Source organism: Clarias gariepinus, chromosome 1 (genome assembly GCF_024256425.1).
Source record: "Clarias gariepinus isolate MV-2021 ecotype Netherlands chromosome 1, CGAR_prim_01v2, whole genome shotgun sequence".
NCBI classification, from domain to species: domain Eukaryota; kingdom Metazoa; phylum Chordata; class Actinopteri; order Siluriformes; family Clariidae; genus Clarias; species Clarias gariepinus.
In genome coordinates this window covers 42,532,326-42,549,794 of record NC_071100.1, presented here as the reverse complement: position 1 = coordinate 42,549,794, position 17,469 = coordinate 42,532,326, and the positions used below count along the sequence as shown (strand labels likewise).

At 40.3% G+C, this 17,469-nt stretch overlaps 1 non-coding gene across 1 annotated transcript; it reads left to right on the top strand.

Annotated features, from left to right (window-relative positions):
* The first annotated feature begins 258 nt into the window (after nt 1-258).
* On the top strand, nt 259-422 carry LOC128531962 (U1 spliceosomal RNA). Its single transcript, XR_008361240.1, has one exon. It is a non-coding gene; the product is annotated as a U1 spliceosomal RNA (small nuclear RNA).
* Nucleotides 423-17,469: the final 17,047 nt, after the last annotated feature.

The window sequence follows — 17,469 nt, the reverse complement described above, 5'->3', positions numbered from 1 at the left end:
TATTATTGCATTTGAATAAATCGGCTCTACCACAGCAGATAATAAACTATGTGTAGGGAATATTTGATTTTACGTGTTTCATGATATTCTGTGTGCGTGAGAACAGAATGTTTTTTTTCCTTTTCTCATGACACAAGCTGCACTTTCAATAAACACATTCTATAGTAGTTTATGTTAAAGGTCATAAAACTGTTGAACGCTCGTAAATGCAGAGCTACTCCTAAATTTATGTTCTTCTTTACCTTATCTTACCTTACCAAACTTACCTGGCAGGGGTGATACCATGATCAAGAAGGTGGTTTGCCCAAGGCGAGGCTCAACCATTGCACTCAGGTTGTGCTGACTCTTGCGAATTCCCCAAATGTGGGAATCTCGACTGCATAATTTCTGGTAGTGGGGGACTGCGTTCGCGCTCTCCCCTGATGCTTATTTTGGAGTAAATCCAAGATGGCGCCGGTGAGGTTGGCTGCCGTCACGACTGCTCCGACCACCTTTTCTTTGTTTTTATTCTTTAAGTTAGTTTTTAGCATTTTAAACCCAGTCAAATTTCCACCATGGGGTACATTATTTATGATAGAGACACCCTTGTTTCTATTGGTATACAATGTACTCACATTTCGACGTTTTTAACTCCGGGTCCGAGGTGGCCGAGTGAGATCCTGAGGGAGAACAAAGAACGCAACGCGAAGCGGCAGCCTCGAGGGAAACGAGCCGGCGTCAGGAACAGGCTGAGAGCCCCTGCACACCGCACACCTCTGCCTAGCATCCTGCTCACCAACGTCCAGTCACTGGAATACAAGCTCGATGACCTCAGGGCCAGAGTAAAGCTCCAGAGAGACATTCAAGACTGCAATCTCCTCTGCTTCACCGAGACATGGCTGAACCCAGCGGTGCCGGACCACGCCATCCAGTCGGCCGAGTTTTTTCGGTTCACCGCATGGACAGGACACAGGACTTGGGGAAGTCAAGGGGAGGCGGCGTTTGTTTAATGGTGAACAGCAGCTGGTGCAACAGCGCAAGCGTTGTTCCTTTCACACGCTCCTGCACACCAAACCTGGAACTACTGTCCATCATGTGTCGTCCTTAATCAGTGCCGTTTATATTCCACCACAAGCGGACACGGACACTGCCTTATGCGAGCTGCATAAGGCACTTACACAGCACCAAACACAGCATCGGGACGCTGCGCTTATTGTGGCGGGGGACTTTTATAGTGCCAACCTCAAACGCGCAGCGCCAAACTTTTATCAGCACATCACCTGCCCCACCAGGGGCAAAAGGACACTGGACCACTGCTATACAACGGTCAAGGACGGCTACAAGGCACAATCTTGTCCACCGTTTGGTAAGTCCAACCACGCCGCCATCTTCCTCATGCCAAAATACAAACAAAGGCTGAAACAGAAAGTTCCGGTTTAGAGGGAGGTCGCACGCTGGACGGACCAATCGGTGGCCGCGTTACAGGACGCACTCGATAACGCAGACTGGGACATATTCAGAAACAGCTTCGATGACGTCAGCGTGTTTACGGAAGCGGTTGTGGGATTCATTGGGAAACTAGCGGATGATACCGTGGAGAAAAAGACTATTAGAACGTTTCCCAACCAGAAGCCGTGGGTGGATGAAACCATCCGCGATGCTTTGAGATCTCGCACCGCTGCCTACAACACAGGAGTTGCGTCGGGGGACATGAAACCATACAAGGCTGCGTCATACAGCGTCCGGAAGGCGGTGAAAGAGGCGAAGCAGCGCTACGGGAGGAAACTAGAGTCACAACTCCAAAAGAGTGACTCTAGGAGCCTGTGGCAGGGACTAAGGACAATTACGGATTATAAAGCAACAACATCCGGAGAATTCCGAAGAAACCTTCCCATTCCGAAGAAACCTTATCCTGCTTTCCTCAATGATTATTGCCCTGTAGCCCTCACCTCAGTAGTGATAAACTGCTTTGAACGCCTGGTCTGAGACATCATCATTTCTTCACTACCAGACACACTGGACCCACTACAATTCGCTTACCGTCCAAACCGCTCTACGGATGATGCTATCTCTCATCTCCTTCATACATCTCTCACTCACCTGGACACTCGGAGGGGGAATTATGTGAAAATGCTCTTCATCGAGTACAGCTCTGCATTTAATACCATAATTCCCTCCACACTCACCACCAAGCTGGAGCACCAGGGACTCAGCTCATCAATGGCTCATCAATGGCCACTACCAACTCCACCACCGTCATCAAGTTTGCTGACGACACTGTCGTGGTGGGCCTGATCACGAACAACGATGAGACAGCCTACCTGGAGGAGGTTGGAAATCTGGTGAACTGGTGCCAGAGAAACAATCTCCTCCTAAACGTCAGCAAGAAAAAGGAGCTGATAGTGGACTTCAGTACAAGGCAGGTGAGGAACTACCAGACCCCCGTCATCAACAGGAGCCCAGTGGAGAGAGTGGACAGCTTCAGATACCTCTGTGTTCACATCACGCAGGACCTGGCATGGTCCTGTCACATCAACACCGTGGTAAAAAAGGCCTGGCAGCGTCTGTACCACCTCGGACGCTTGAGAGACTTTAGACTGCCCTCCAAGGTGCTCAGGAATTTCTACTTCTGCACCATAGAGAGCATCCTGACGGGAAACATCACGACCTGGTTTGGGAACAGCACCATGCAGGACAGACGAGCTCTACAGAGGGTGGTGGGATCAGCTGAGTGCATCATCCGCACCGAGCTCCCTGACCTGCACTCAATCTACACCAAGCGGTGCTGGACCAAGGCCAGGAAGATCGTGAAGGACCTCAGCCACCCCAACAATTCAATTCAATTCAATTCAATTTTATTTGTATAGCGCTTTTAGCAATTTTCATTGCCGCAAAGCAGCTTTACATAGTCAAAAGAATTATTTAGGTTTGTATGAAATGTGAATTTGTATGAATCAAAATGGTCAGTTTGTCCCTGGTGAGCAAGCCGAGGGCGACAGTGGCAAGGAAAAACTCCCTGAGATGGTAATAGGAAGAAACCTTGAGAGGAACCAGACTCAACAGGGAACCCATCCTCATTTGGGTGAAACAGAAAGCAGTAAATGATCTGCATTTATACAGTGTGTAGGGTGGGAGGCAGTTCAGCTATAATAGCTGATGTTAATTGATGTTAATATGGAGTCCAGGTAGTTATTGAAGACCCAGGTAGACTTGTAAGAAGTTCCAGTCATGAACTATCGAACTGTCAAGTCCCCAGAGAAACAGTTGCCAACACCAGTCAAGGCCAGAACCATTTTCTAGGTAGAGAGAATCATTCCCAGACACCAGACGCATCCCAGAGAGACACACGGGGCATCCATGAGACGAGATCTTCAGCCAGAAGCGGGGCACCAGGATGGGTCAGACAGGTCCGGAGGGCAGAGGGAGTCTGGATCACTGGCAGCTCAGGAACGACATGTGTAGCTCGACAGAGAGAGAGAGAAAGAGTGAAAGGGGGGGACAGGAGGAGAGAGGAAAAGAAAGAGGGGGGGAAAGAGAAGAAGAGGAGAGATGGCAGTTAGGTATGGTAACAATGGACTGTTCACTCTGTTGCGGTCTGGGAAGTGATTCCGCTCCCTGAGGGCCAACACAGAGAGACTGAGGAGGAGCTTCTTCCCACAGACGATAAGGTCAGAACTAACACAATCTTTTCACAATCAATTAATCAATCTTTTTAAATCCATGGACACTATGGACAATTTCACGCACATCTACCTTCACATCTAAACTACATGTTTATGTTTACATCTGGACCATTGCACAAAGACACTTTAATAACCATTGCACAAAGACACTTTTTTTTCTATGCATATTTGCACACCATCTTTCTCCCAAAAATATCAAAATTTCTTAAATTGTACAGTATATTTCTATTTTCGTACAGCATAATTCTATTTTTAGTTCTATTTTTCCTAGTTTAATTTTATTTTTATTTTTCATTTAATTTTTCTATCGTATTTCTTTTATTCATATTTATTTCTTAATATAAGCTTTAATTCTCTTTTTAAGGTCACTGGCGGTCGTATAAGCATTTCACTACATTTCGTACTGTGTATGACTGTGTATGTGACAAATAAAATTTGAATTTGAATTTATCTTTTAAAAACAATACAGACCGGATGTAAACACTCCTGCATCCACCTTTTCTTTGGTTCTTTGTGTGTGTTCTTTGTATTTGGTTCTTTGTGTGCATTGAGGGGTTCCCTGGCCAGGCGGGACAAGCAGAATACAGGCTGAGCACTGAGTAGACAAAAGGATGTCTAACAAAATTCAAGAAATCCTTACACTATGCTATGTCATAACCAAAGCAAACACCACGATTATGCCTCATTTTGTTCAGTGTTGCTAGGCAACGGACCACACGCCTATTTGGGAATGTGGAAATGTGGAAGTGATGTGTGGCCACTCAATGAAAACTAAACCAAAGATTTCGGTAACTACGCTGGGTGTAACATCGGCATAGTGACACTAAACAGCTGAACAACTTCACTTTTCCGTTTACCTCTGAGGAAAAATGAGGCATAATCATGGTTTTTGCTTCGATTATGACATAGCATAGTTTATTATCTGCTGTGGTAGATTTATTCAAACCCAATAATAAAGCTTTATATCCTCAAGAGGGGTCATTACATTGTTTTAGCATAAATCTGCTCCGCCTAAAGCACTGTCACACAAAAAAAAAAAACATCGAACAGTTCAGAAGCTTCAAATAGAATAAACAAACTAATGAATTGTCTCAAAACTCGCATATATATATATATATATATATATATATATATATATATATATATATATATATATACACAGTGGTGTGAAAAACTATTTGCCCCCTTCCTGATTTCTTATTCTTTTGCATGTTTGTCACACAAAATGTTTCTGATCATCAAACACATTTAACTATTAGTCAAAGATAACACAAGTAAACACAAAATGCAGTTTTTAAATGATGGTTTTTATTATTTAGGGAGAAAAAAAATCCAAACCTACATGGCCCTGTGTGAAAAAGTAATTGCCCCCTGAACCTAATAACTGGTTGGGCCACCCTTAGCAGCAATAACTGCAATCAAGCGTTTGCGATAACTTGCAAGGAGTCTTTTAAAACACTCTGGAGGAATTTTGGCCCACTCATCTTTGCAGAATTGTTGTAATCTAGCTTTATTTGAGGGTTTTCTAGCATGAACCACCTTTTTAAGGTCATGCCACATCATCTCAATAGGATTCAGGTCAGGACATTGACTAGGTTACTCCAAAGTCTTCATTTTGTTTTTCTTCAGTCATTCAGAGGTGGATTTGCTGGTGTGTTTTGGGTCATTGTCCTGCTGCAGCACCCAAGATCGCTTCAGCTTGAGTTGACGAACAGATGGCCGGACAATCTCCTTCAGGATTTTTTGGTAGACAGTAGAATTCATGGTTCCATCTATCACAGCAAGCCTTCCAGGTCCTGAAGCAGCAAAACAACCCCAGACCATCACACTACCACCTCCATATTTTACTGTTGGTATGATTTTTCTGAAATGCTGTGTTACTTGTATGCCAGATGTAACGGGACACGCACCTTCCAAAAAGTTCAACTTTTGTCTCGTCTGCCCACAAGGTGTTTTCCCAAAAGTCTTGGCAATCATTGAGATGTTTTTTAGCAAAATTGAGACGAGCCTTAATGTTCTTTTTGCTTAAAAGTGGTTTTCGCCTTGGAAATCGCCTTGCAGGCCGTTTTTGCCCAGTCTCTTTCTTATGGTTAAGTCGTGAACACTGACCTTAATTGAGGCAAGTGAGGCCTGCAGTTCTTTAGATGTTGTCCTGGGGTCTTTTGTGGCCTCTCGGATGAGTTGTCTCTGCACTCTTGGGGTAATTTTGGTCAGCCGGCCACTCCTGGGAAGGTTCACCACTGTTCCATGTTTTTGCCATTTGTGGATAATGGCTCTCACTGTGGTTCGCTGGAGTCCCAAAGCTTTAAAAATGGCTTTATAACCTTTACCAGACTGATAGATCTCAATTACTTTTGTTCTCATTTGTTCCTGAATTTGGATCTTGGCATGATGTCTAGCTTTTGAGGTGCTTTTGGTCTACTTCTCTGTGTCAGGTAGCTCCTATTTAAGTGATTTCTTGATTGAAACAGGTGTGGCAGTAATCAGGCCTGGGGGTGACTACAGAAATTGAACTCAGATGTGATAAACCACAGTTAAGTTATTTTTTTAACAAAGGGGGCAATCACTTTTTCACACAGGGCCATGTAGATTTGGAGTTTTTTTTCTCCCTTAATAACGTAAACCTTCATTTAAAAACTGCATTTTGTGTTCAATTATGTTATCTTTGACTAATAGTTAACGGTTTTTGATGAGCAGAAACATTTAAGTGTGACAAACATGCAAAAGAATAAGAAATCAGGAAGGGGGGAAATAGTTTTTCACACCACATATTGATAGGATAGCATCTTGCAGTTGCTGGAGATTTGTGGGATGCACATCTAGGGCACAAAGCTCCCGTTCCACCACATTCCAAAGATGCTCTATTAGGTTGAGATCTGGTGACTGCGGGGGCCATTTCAGTACAGTGAACTCATTGTCATGTTCAAGAAACCAATTTGAAATGATTTGAGCTTTGTGACATGGTGCATTATCCTGCTGGAAGTAGCCATCAGAGGATGGGTACATGGTGGTCATAAAGGGATGGACATGGTCAGAAACAATGCTTAGGTAACCCGTGGCATTTAAACGATGCCCAATTGGCACTAAGGGGCCTAAAGAGTGCCAAGATAACATCCCCCACACCATTACACCACCACCAGCAGCCTGCACAGTGGTAACAAGGCATTATGGATCCCTGTTCTCATTCTGTGAGAAATTCTGACTCTACCATTTAAATATCTTGAACTGTCCAATTTTGATGAGCTCGTGCAAATTGTAGCATCTTTTTTCTTATTTGTAGTGGAGATGAGTGATACCTGGTGGGGTCTTCTGCTGTTGTAGCCCATCTGCCTCAAGGTTGTGCGTGTTGTGGCTTCACAAATGCTTTGCTGCATACCTCGGTTGTAACGAGTGGTTATTTCAAAGTCAAAGTTGCTCTTCTACTGTATCAGTCGACCCATTCTCCTCTGACCTCTAGCATCAGCAAGGCATTTTTGCAGGACTGCCGCGTACTGGATGTTTATCCCTTTTCACACCATTCTTTGTAAACCCTAGAAATGTTTGTGCATGAAAATCCCAGTAACTGAGCAGATTGTGAAATACTCAGACCGGCCCGTCTGGCACCAAAAACCATGCCACGCTCAAAATTGCTTAAATCACCTTTTTTTCCCATTCTGACATTCAGTTTGAAGTTCAGGAGATTGTCTTAACCAGTACCACACCCCTAAATGCATTGAAGCAACTTTCATATATATATATATATATACAGTGGAACCTCGGATTACGAGTAACGCGGTTTACGAGTGTTCAGCAAGACGAGCAACGATTTTTTAGAATTTTTTACTTGAAAAACGAGCATTGTCTTAGTTTACGAGCACCGAGTATCATGTTTCACGCATGCGCTTCTTGTTTTGACACCGAGCGTCACGTCATCACAAGTGAGCCAACGGTTTTTCTCTCTCTTGCAGCAGAATTGTAGGTAATCATCTCTCCTGCTGGGTGAATACACACACACACTCACACACACACACACATTGACGGAGAGACCGTTTTTAAAACCGTTTAAAAATTAGCAAGGAACATCGCTAGTCACACTCGCGTGGGCGCATACTAACGGGATCACTACTGTAAAGTAAAACAACAACAACAAAACACAAAACAAATTAAACAGCTCCTCACCTTTGAAAACAGTCGCGACAGAGAAGAGTTTGTGTGTTTGTTTGGCAACCTGAGAGAAGGGGAGCTGTAAAGCCGAGACCTATCGTCTCCCCTGCTGGGTCTTAGTGCTTGCAGTGTTTTTGAGTGTCCGTGTTTGTGTCTCTGTAAGGCAAAGAGTTTGTGTGTTTGTTTGGCAACCTGAGTGAAGGGGGCCGTAAACGCGAGCGAGCCCCCCTTCAGCCCCCCCTTCTCTCAGGTTGGAATACGAGCCCGCTTCCGGAATGAATTATGCTTGTAATCCGAGGTTCCACTGTATATATATAAACTGCATATATGGAATGAAACCTAAGATAGTTACATATACACACTAAATGATGCATAGATAGTATGCACGATCCCTTGCGCCATCTGCTGAGAGAAATGAGAATCTCAGGTTGGAAAAATAGATGAGTTTTAAAAATAAGTAGAATAAGTATTCGTTTTTGTTTGTGTTTGTTTGCTTGTTTTATTTAAGTCTAACACAAAGTGTGATGATAACATGACAGTAAACTGTGTTAACTGTTAACTGTTAATGCACAAAAAAGTGTTACATCTTTATTACAATAAAAGTTTTAGGAAACATTAGGTTCAAGTTTGAGCTCAGCTTACTTTTTGTGCAGTGTTTTCGCTGTATCCCTGTCAGTTTTTTCTGGCTTTTATGTTTTTCATAAATTTCTGTCTGTCTTCCAGGATTCTGGATCTCTGACCAGGATAAAGTGCTTACTAAAGCGGAATAATTAAATGAGCTAATATGTGTCAAAACATGTCATTGATGTGTCAAAACAAGGATCTTTATACAGTCAGTCACAGAAAAAGTTATAATAATATATATATTTTTTTAAACATTGTTAGAACTGCATTCCCTGTATGAAAACTGTGTCAGAGTTTTTGTACAGTGCAGTTGGATTTCCTGTCACTGTGGGCGCCAGAGCACAGTAGTATAGTGCAGAGTCTGATACAGCAGCAGAGAAGATGTTCAGATCCACTCGTTTATTATCATAAATTTTAGCAGATATTTTTTGGAGGGTGTTTGCACTTCGGAACAATGTTCTGCTTTCAGAAATATAAAGAAGGAACTCAGGGTTAGATTGTGGATCTTGCCTGTACCAGTGCAGGTAGTTGTTTGTTGCACCACTGAGTATTTTGTAGTCACACGACAGAATAGCATCATCACCTTCATCTACAGTTTTATGAGTGAAATGTGCCTCTATTGAATCTTCCATGGAGTCACCTGTCATAGAGAAGAAAACACAATGTTTATAAGCTTCACACCCAGACGCTCCTTTTTCTTATTATGACTCAGACTAATTAATCATTAATGTAACACTTAATAAAAAAACACATAAACGCCAGTTAATGCAAACTCACCAAATGAAAGGCAAAGACACATTAACATGAAAGTGAACATGATGAATGGTTTTAGCTGAATAAAAATATTCTGAGCTCTTTTACTACTCTTACAGTATATGTGAACATCATACAGTATATCTCCATGAAGCTCCACCCCACAACATTACATGACAGTGTCACCAATGTTACTGGAAGAGTTTTAAAGTATATTGCATCAACCTGGATTTACATTCAGCCCAGATGTGTAACTTTGAGCACATTTTAGCAAACACATTTATTACTGTAATGATTAACATAATTTTGTAGCATCAACATAATAAAAAAATAATAATCATCTTATAATTATATTATTAAACATTGTAATTATGTTCTGGTGTCCTACATTAGGTTCATCCGCTCCCCATATATACTGAAATAGCACACAAAGACAGGCAGACTTGTAATTTGTAATATTTATGATTTTAAATATTGTGATGGTTTAACTGGTCAGTGTGCTCCTTGCCTGATTTTACCAAACCCTTTACCATTATTTCCCATAATTCTGGTCTGGCTCTCGTCTGCCCAAAGGCCTGACTATGTTTATTATGATCTAAGCAAGGGAGTGTGTGCACGTAATAATACTCAGTTATTATGGAGTTTATTATTAGTGGTCATTTACTCACTTTGGTCCTAAGTAGAAAGGTGTGCCATTTTATCAAAATAGTATCTCTGAAATAAGCTTAACTAAAGACTAACCAGGGCAGGGGTTAAATAATAGGTGAGCAGTATGTATGATAAAAAAACAGGGCCTGGTTTCTCGAAAGCTTCTTATCGCTAAGTAGTTTTTAAGTTGTACCCTAACTTCTCTCTTAACGTTATGGCGCATTTCCTGAAATGTTCTTACGCTAAGTATCTCTTAGGTAAGTCACACATTCGTAAGGTTGGTCTGGACCAACCTTAACTCACTCTTAGCGTAGTTTTAGCTCAAGACGCTCGTCACCGCTACTGAGCAGCAGTCTTTATAAATCAGCGGCGTATGGAAGCACATTATGGCACGTTATCAAAGTCGTATTAATGATGGAATATACTGTAAGCCTGTTTAAGAATTTTATTTTATTTGATATCAGAACTAATAGAGTGACTTTTAATTAGCCTATTTCATAATGTGACTAATGCATTAAAATTGGTCACTTTTAATATTAAACAAGTTGCAAACAATTTGGTGGCGATACAGCGTGTTGTTGTGCTAAACTGAAGATGGCGCCGTCCGGGGAGCCGTGTGGTTCATGTACATTTTGCCTTTTTTTTTAAATAGCGACCTCAGGCATTAGTCACATTATGAAATAGGCGCCGTCTGTGGAGCCATGTGGTTCATGTAAATTTTGCCTTTAGACAAAACTTCAGACCTTTTCATATTTTCCTGAGGTCGCTATTTAAAAAAAAAAAAAAAGGTTTCGCCTTCCAAGGCAACAGATTATGGAGCTTCTTGACCTGCTTAGACCTGCACTTGCCAGGCCAACGCTTCGTACTTACGCTCTACGTTCCAATGTCCAGCTGATTGCTGCTTTTTGTTTAAAATATGTTTCATTGATCATTAGCCATTATCCATCCCTGGATGGGCTTTTTCTTTTGACACATTTTATTTTATGAAATTTTATTTAGTTAAATGAGAAAATAAACTTGGGAGTTTTTGTAGTGCGTAATACACCTATCTCACCTATGCAGTTTGACTCGCTGTGAGATGCGGTGTTATATTCCTATATCACATACGCAGTTTCGCGCAGTGGCCGTACTGTAAGTAGAGTTCATCATGATTTACCGCGGGTTTTGCACTGTGATTACGTTTCCATCTTTCCGCGTGAAAAATTAAACGTAAAATTTTTTTGGCGGTCCTCGCGGAAGCTTGCAGACCTTGCAGAACTTTGCGGAATGTCGGCGGGCAATCGCGGCAGCTCACGGTGCCTAACCATCGCATCTCACCGTGAGTCAAAGTGCATCCTGTAGGTGAGATAGGGGTATTAGGCACCGTGAGCCGCCTCGAGTGCCCGTCCAACGTTCCGCGATGGTTCGCGAGCTTCTGCATGTTAAATGTTTGATTTTTTTGCGTGGTAAAATGGAAACTTAACCACGGTACCAAAACTCATGCTGAATCAGTGCCATGTTTAATTTGCATGGAAAGTGTCGTCTTTCTTAACGCTGTCATGCAAAAGGAGTCAAAAATTGATTCCTGAACAATCTATGTCAGCTAATTCAGTACCTTCACTGTAGACTGCGCCTTGTAACGTCGGACGTAAGAGGCAGCGACTTAAGAGGACTCCTAAGGGACAGTTCAAGAAATACACTTAGAAAAGTTGTCACTTTACGTGAGATATATCATAAGTCTTCTAAGATCGCAAATAGTGTGCGTTATCAAGAAACCGGGCCCAGGTCTAGACTATATAACAAAGGTTTGAATAAAATAAAATAAAAATTGAATACAGGTAGTCCCCTACTTACGACCGAGTTGCATTCCAGGAGCACGTTTGTAAGTCAGATTTGTTTGTAGGTCTGTGACAAAGGGAGTCTTATACACGTTTGTCAAAAATATACAATATAAAGCATACCAGTTTACTTAGTTAAATCTGTCCTCTTTACCAACACTGCCATCATGTGGCTAAAAACCGCAACCGCACCTAAAGAAATCAATCTCTTTATCTAAATTAAAGTCTCTGCCCCTTTAAATTTTGACTAGGAGAGTCCCTGACGCCATTCTGTTTCAGAGCGAATTTGCCCATAAAAGAAAAAAAAGAAACTCCAGTAATTCGTTCCACAATCCAAAAATATTCATAGAAAAAACTTAATAGAAATTTTAAAGTAGACATAAAACCAATTAACCTGCACTTTACCCTTGAAAATAATCAGGCTGTGTGTGTAGCAAAGGAGAGGGGGCGGGGTTATTGAGTCAGACGACTTTCACACGCGCATGCGCGCCCACACAGATTTCCGATGTTAAGTTTATTCAGTAGGAATCCTGGACGCCATTCTGTCAACGTTTTTTTTTCCCCTTGGACTGTGAACTCGGTTTTGTTTATGATTTTCCGGAATTTGGATTAATCTCCATCAGGAAGATTTACTTTAATGGACAGCTATTTTCTATCATCGTGCTCCAGGAATGATTCATTGAAACAGGTAAGACCCATAAATTTCTCCCGCGCACGCACGCACACACACTATAACGGACTTTAGACATTTTAAACATTCATTTACACACTGAAAATATTGTATATAATTGTAAATGTTGGCATCTGATGCACTGCAGTGTCTATTTTTGTACAATATATGTGAGCCACTTCTGCAATTTAATAGCATCTACGAATGTTCGATTCGCAATCAGTTTGTATATGCATATGTTAGTAAATCGAATGTTCATGAATCGGGGACTACCTGTATTACACAATGATAAGTTAATACAAAAGCCTGTTTTTAACAATTATTTCATTTGTTAAGGGGAAAGAAGCTGTCCAAACCGAAATGCTGAAGTAGCTCCTTATTCGCAGCTTCCGATTCGTTTAGCTTCTTATGAGGCGCCGTATAGGGCTTAAATCAAACTTTACTCACGCACACACATATGAAACACTTGCATACACATATATGAAACACTCACACATACATATATACTACTAACTGCTCAAACAACTACATATGAAACACTTGCATACACATATATGAAACACTCACACATACATATATACTACTAACTGCTCAAACAACTACATATGAAACACTTGCATACACATATATGAAACACTCACACATACATATATACTACTAACTGCTCAAACAACTACATATGAAACACTTGCATACACATATATGAAACACTCACACATACATATATACTACTAACTGCTCAAACAACTACATATGAAATGCGCGCGCACATACATACATACTTTCCGCGCACACACATACATACTTTCCGCGCACATACATACATACTTTTCACGCACATACATACATACTTTCCGCGCACACACATACATACTTTCCGCGCACACACATACAAACTCTTCTCGCACATTCACCTATGAGATTCTCAGTGTAACCGGAAGGCATTTCAGTGTAACCGGAAGGCATTTCAGTGTAACCGGAAGGCATTTCAGTGTAACCGGAAGGCATTTCAGTGTAAAAGGAAGGCATTTCAGTGTAACCGGAAGGCATTTCAGTGTAGACGGACTTGTCGCTTCATTCTCCCTGAATGGTAGTACTGGTTTGTATCATCACTGCTCAATCACATGGCGTATTCAGAACTATCCACATAATGTCTGAATATTTCAGCGGCAGAAAACGCAGGTGATGATTTGCAAAAAGAAAATTAAAGCACGGAATCTGTGGCTAATATGTCGGATCCTACAACAGAAAGAAATACTGTTTTGTGAAATGTGTTTCCTCGCCTTCGCTAATATGAACAACTCATCGGAATCCCACGGGACAAACATTGTTTCGACCCCCCATATCACCCACTTTTGTGGTGATAAATAAATCACTCGTTGTCTTCTAAACTGTCCATTAACGGTCTATTTAAGAAACGCTACTACTAATCAGGGAGAATGAAGTTCATATACATTGAAATGACTACTCCCTACACCCTACACCCTACTCCCTGCGCAGGAAATGTCTGAAAAGGGAACTTCACTTTACAAAATTCCACCATTCAGAACACCATACAACGTCACTTCCTCCTTGCGTTACCATGGTAACACAAGCACCTCGGATACCTGTCGCTGCTGCTGTGGAAATTTCACGCTACGGACATTAAATATAGATTATTTATTGAAACAAAAACTGATACCATAAAAAAAATAAAACGTATTATTTATTTATTTATTTTTACAGATTACTAGCCTATATAATACGAATGGTTTCTTTATTAAATCAAAATGTAAATTATTGTGTCCTATTTATATGATGTCCTCGCCTCGATAATAATTATAATAAAAATATAAATTCTTTTTCGAGTAAAATTTTTTCACACTCCAGCGATATGTAATGACTTATAGGAAATTATCCATTCCCTTTTCCGCTAAACTAAAGATCCGTTGTTCACTCGTTCCCTACACCGCTACAGTTGGCTTTGTGCGCGTGCACAGAAAGTATGTATGTGTGTGTGTGCGTGCGTGTGCGCGGAAAGTGTGTATGTATATGCGCGGAAAGTATGTATGTATGTATGTGCGCGGAAAGTATGTATGTATGTGCGCGGAAAGTATGTATGTATGTGCGCGAAAAGTATGTATGTATGTGCGCGGAAAGTATGTATGTATATGCGCGGAAAGTATGTATGTATGTGCGCGGAAAGTATGTATGTATGTGCGCGGAAAGTATGTATGTATGTGCGCGGAAAGTATGTATGTATGTATGTGCGCGCGCATTTCATATGTAGTTGTTTGAGCAGTTAGTAGTATATATGTATGTGTGAGTGTTTCATATATGTGTATGCAAGTGTTTCATATGTAGTTGTTTGAGCAGTTAGTAGTATATATGTATGTGTGAGTGTTTCATATATGTGTATGCAAGTGTTTCATATGTGTGTGCGTGAGTAAAGTTTGATTTAAGCCCTATACGGCGCCTCATAGCTTCTTATTGCGCAGCGTCTCACTCTGAGGCTGAAGTTAGCTCCTTATTCGCCTCGTTACTAACGGGAGTGTTCACGTTGGCGAAAGCTGCGCAGTTTATCAATAAAACGTTATTTTGGTGGCTTAAACCATTCTGGCCAGGCAAATATGAACTATACAACACACAGCAGGTACTCAACTACTGTATATAGTAAAAGTGAAATTGTCCTGGCCCAGATTGATTTTACACTTTAAAAATCAAATGGAAATTTCATTCTATTATGCGCAATATTGTGAATAAGAAGACAGATTTCTTGATTTTATTTGATTATTTAATATAAATAAATTTTATTTTACTTATGAAATTACTATAAGAAAGCAAAATAATTAAACACTGAAGTAGATTACTTGCAATTGAATTACTACTAAAATACAACCCCTGGCAACAAATATGGAATTGCCACTCTTGTCGGATGTACATTTAGTTAATTTACTTTAAAACAAAAAATCCAAAATCACCGATGTGACACAAAGCTATTTTACTTTGTTGGCCCTCCTCTGGTTTTATTGACAACATACATTCTTTTGAGACATATACCTTTTTTAATGAAAAACAATATTCTTCATCAATCAGATTTCAACATTCTCACAGTGTAGTTGACAGAACAGCTTTGCAGGATGAAGGCTTGTCATTGACCAATCACTGATAAGTCATTCATGTATCGAGTTAATTAAGCGCAGAAAGGGGCGTTTTTTTTAAATATATTATTTCTTATGTTATTTATATGTTATTGAAAAACAAAGGCATGTTTCCACTTTTTGATGGCTCCTGCTGAATGCTGCCTGATGGTTCAGTATAAATAAAAGCGCCGAGTGTTCAACATTTACATTTAGGCATTTGGCAGACACTCTTATCCAGAGTGACTTACATTTTTTATCTTAAGTGTTCAACACCTCAGTGTACACGTGTGCATTTACAGTAGAGGTAATGACTGCCATCTGCCCTGCTCCTTTATCTGACATGCGACCCCATATCTTTATATGTTTCACTGATGTGGCACCAAACAAAAGTTCCAGTATCATCTTCTTGGCCAATGCAGATTCAGGATTCTTTACTGCAAACCTCATTCATCTAATTATTAACAGTTCATGTCTGCTTCTTTTAAATCCACTGTAATTTTTTCTTCTGCTCACGTGTTAATGATGCTTTACGTTCGGCTTTTCTCTACGTCAATCCCATTTCCTTCAGCCGAATTCTTACAGTTCAGTCACAAACATTGACTCCTGTTTCTGCCCCTTTGTTTTTATTTATTTTATTGTGCATTTTCTATTTTAATGGCATATTGCTTTAACGTTTCTGTCCTGACACTTTGACTTCATCCTTGGTCTACCAGTATGGTAGGCTTTTACAACCTTGCCATTATGCTCCATATTTTACAGCTGACTGGAAACAACCAACATCTTTTGCCACCCTCCATGTTGAATTATCTTTTTTATAAGTTTTATAATCCTTTACATTGTTTTAACTAACATCTCCCTTTGTTGAGGCCATGTTTCCAGTCAATCAAATCAGGTAAAACAACAAGGTCTGCAAGCACTCTTAACTGCTGTCTAATTTGCAGAATTAGACTTGTGCTGTTGTTTGTTTAAGAATTGCAAATTACAAAGTGAGTCCATAATTCTTTTCTTATTATTGAGTGATTCCATATTTTTTCCTATTCTTAAATTGAAAAAATATGTGCCATTAATTATATCACTTTACTTTATTTTTTAGGTATGTTTTACAAAGCCAGAATGTTCAGCTGTTAAATATAATAGTTGTCATGTCTCTGATTTATATTTTTTACAATTGTAAAACAACTGAATTAACATTCTCCAAGAGTGGTGATTCCATATTTTTTGCCAGAGATTTTACACTTAAAAGTCTAACTTCTTAATACCAGGAACATGAGTAGTTCCAACCCCTATAAACAAATAGTCTTATTGTCATTTTTTATTATTGTAAATTGTTCAATTCATACATTATTTGTTGTATTTGCTGTTATTTGTATTAAGCTTGAAACATTAATATACAAATAATTTCTTAATTGTGTCATTGCCCAAGTTTTCAAAAAGTTTGTTATATAGCTACACCGCTCCTGACACAAAACAATTCTTCCAAACGTTCTAAAAAATTTTTTTAGACTTTTTTGCAAGGAAAAACATTCTCACAGAGGTGGGTACACACACACACACACACACAGGGCCGCCGCTCCAATAACGCACATTACGCATGCGCATAGGGCTCCCAAAAAAACAGGCTAATGCAAAATCACCTTAATCATAATAATCCCCAAAATATGAACTATGTTAATAGATGTAAGCAATACAAAACTACCATATTTGTACTTCATACGGTGGAAACACCTTTAAATACCCCTTGTTGCTTGTCAAATAATATGTAATATAAAACGAAATATATTTTTGACATAGCGAGTGCATCATGAATCGGGGGCGGAGGTACAGAAAAAAGGAAAAAGAAGAGACAGCAAGATGATGCGCACGAGTCGAGCAGGCGGGGTGGAGGTGGGCGTTGTGAGGTGGGGAGGGTGCACCACCCACAAAGCTTCACCCACAAATATCTAGCAGCGTTTCTGCATACACATATAGCAATTTGTGTATAAAACAATTTGTACAAAACTGAGAAGCAGGTCCAGGGTTTGTCATATGAG